This window comes from Condylura cristata, unplaced genomic scaffold (genome assembly GCF_000260355.1).
Source record: "Condylura cristata isolate star-nosed mole 26May11 unplaced genomic scaffold, ConCri1.0 scaffold00026, whole genome shotgun sequence".
NCBI classification, from domain to species: Eukaryota; Metazoa; Chordata; class Mammalia; order Eulipotyphla; family Talpidae; genus Condylura; species Condylura cristata.
In genome coordinates, this window is record NW_004567127.1 from 6,517,262 (window position 1) to 6,520,465 (window position 3,204).

Sequence of the window (3,204 nt, forward strand, 5' to 3'; positions counted from 1 at the left end):
AATCACCAAAGGCTAGGGACTGTCCTAGGGAAATATATGCAATAGCTGCTAAAGTTAGAGTCCTCTATCTCAGTTTTAAAAAGGCAAAATGAACACTCTATCTTAAAAACACCAGCATGTACAAAGGCCAAAATTAGGAGCCATTGGGCCCTCCCTGGTGGCACAGCAGGTTAAAGCACAGCACTCAGAAGCTAAAGCCACTTCAGCATGAGTTCGATCCCCACCCGACCCAGAGGTGACCCAAATGGCACCACAGACCTCTCGTGACCCACCTGCTGCTCCCCTCAGCAGTGGACTTCCTCAGTCGGCCTGTTCTGCTCCCCACTCTGTCTCTGGCAAATCCTCTGACCACCCCTGTACCTCTGGCCTGTACCCCAGTTCTGTCTGCATAAATAAATAAAATTCTTTAAAAATTAGCAGCCAAAAAGCTCCTTAAACCCTTTGTATATGTCTTTCATAGAAAGAGATGAAAGTGGAGACAGATTTCCGCAAAGGACAAGGTCTACCTAATGCTGAATCGCTTTTCCCCAAGGGGGTAGAGGCTGCTCCCCTTTCTCCGCCGCTCATGAGCAGAAGGCTTCAGGGAGCATCTGGAGAGCTCAATGTGTGATAGCAGAGTTAGGGAGGGACATCCCTGACCAGAGTTTGGCTCCTTCCTGGAGCATCTAGGAAGAAAAGATGGGCTGGCTAGCTCTGGAGGCCGAGGTGGAGGGGCAGTGGCTGCCTCAGGCAGCCTGCAAACGGAGTGTGTGTGAAGACAAAGAGTGTGGGGCCTTTGCTCATGGAACACATGTGGAGCACGTGGGAATGAGGACTGGCTTGGCACCATCTGGGGCACTGGCAAAGAGAACCACCTGGAGGTCTGCATAGAGAGGCTGCTGGGAAATGGGGACAGAGCAGGGTGTCATTCAGAAAACATTCCTTCACTGTGCCATAGGAAATGCTGCTAAAGCTGCCCCGCGGAGCCTCCCAAAGCCACAGGAGAGACCAGGTGGGTCATTTTGAAACTGGCCCTTAAATAGTGAAGCCGTATTAGTACTAACCAAGTAAGAGCTTCCTGCTTACTTTAGGTTTTAATCCCTTGGCCCCCTTCAAAAGCCAAGAGGTCAGAATCACACTTGACTAGAAGAGTGAGGGATGGGGCATGCAGGAGGTGAACACAGAGAAATCACACTCTCCTCTTCCTAAAGGAAGAGAAATCACACCTTCCTCTTCACTGCGAAGTAGGAGGACGTCCAACTTTGAATAAGACAGGTAGACATGTGACTATATGTTTGCTTACTCTTTCAGGAGGAAACCAGGGAAGAATAAATTAAAAACTAATAAAAACTGGCCTGCCTGATGGTGCAGGAGTTAAAAGTCTCAGTGCTATCAAACTATCACCAGCCACTGCAGCACAAGTTCTATCCCCGGCCAGGGAGCTGACCCACATGGCATGGCAGACCTCTCCTGGCCCACCTGCTGCTCCCCTCAGCAGTGTATTTCAGTAGGTCTGCCTGTTCTGCTCCCCACTCTGTCTCTGGTGAGTCCTCTTACCCCCTATTCTCTGGCCTACACCGCAGTTCTTGCATAAAAAATAACTTTTTTAAAAAACACTGATAAAAATTGTGATCCATATGTGAGCTAACATTAAGAAGAGAATTGGGATGTAGATAGGTTTCCCTGAATGAAGTTTGCTTTATAGTTTTGCTTTTCTAGTTTTCAAACCAAGTATTTTACATAGTTCAGAAATAAAATTAAATGGAAAGAAAATATTTGCAAGACTGAAACAGCCATTTACACACTAGAATTGAGCAACTAAGTAAATGGATGGGAACCAGGTTTCTCACTGTTGAGGGAGATTACAGATAAGAAGTGGAAGTTTAAGTGATCCACATGGTCATTAATGTTTAAGCGATCTACATGGTCATTAATGAATCAGAATTGGAGACATTAGTGTGAACTCATGTTTAGCTTAATATAGGCATAAATGGTGACACATAGATGCACTTAGAGATATATGTACATGAACGTGCTCCATCCTTGCCTGCATTTCCTTGGTCTGTCAGCCTGCAGGTTCAGAAGCAAAGATACCTCGATAGCAATAAGCACCCCCCAATACCCAGATCTTGGTCTCTAATATTGTTCTCCAACAAGAGGCCCAGAAATCTGGAGAAATGGCCTGTTTAGATGGGAGCAGAAAATATACAAGATGATCCTGGAGCATATTGTAGCACCAGAAAGAGAGAATATCCTCAGAAAATTGTGGGGCATTTCAAAAGGTCACAAAACCTACCTGAAGACCAATGACCAACTGTGTCAATGTGAATAAAGTAGAACTGATGTGTAGCCCAAAATGTAAAATAAAATTCTGAGGAAATTTTCAGGAGGAAAATTTCCTCCTGATATATACATAAATAGAATGGGGGAATATATACATAAATAGAATGGGGGAATAGACAAAGCTCCCATGTAAAAGAATTCCAAATAACTTTTGTAGATATCCAACAGGGAGATAGAAATTAACACCCACTTCTAAAGTATGGGCTGCACATAATGACTTTTTGTGGGGGCAGAGGGAGAAACTGGACAGAGGAGAAACCTGTCAAACACACCTCAGCCAGTGATCAAGGTTAATACCCACTGTGATAAGCCATGACATGATGGCATGATGAAATGCCTGTCTAGCTCAGTGGTCTTCCTCCCCAGAATACTGTGAGAAAGATATCAAATCCTCATTGAGGAACATTTTACAGAGTGTTTGACCAGTCATCCTCAAAACTGTCAAGGTCACCAAAAACAAGTGAGAAACTATCTCAGTCAAGAGGAGCCTGGGAAAACATGATGTCCAAATGCCACAGTGTCCTGGAGGAGATTCTGGAACAGAAAAGAACGTCAAGGTCAAAGCTGCAGATGTGTGAATGAAGTGTGGGCTTTGGTGATGTAGCAAGGTGGGGTCATTAGTTGTGACAAGTGTGATTAATAGGGGAAACTGGGGGTGGGCTGTGTGGGAAATCTTAGCCAAAGACTGATGAGCAAAAAGCATACTAAAGCCCAGAGGGGAATCTCTAATTCTCTCTCCCACTGACAGGATCAGGTCTCCTTGGAGAAAGAGCTAATTATAGGGCTGTGGTGGATGAGCCTGGAGCATGTTTCTATACCTGAAAGCAAGGAAATTACAAAGATGATGGGGTCATGTCTCTCTCTCTCTCTCTCTCTCTCTCT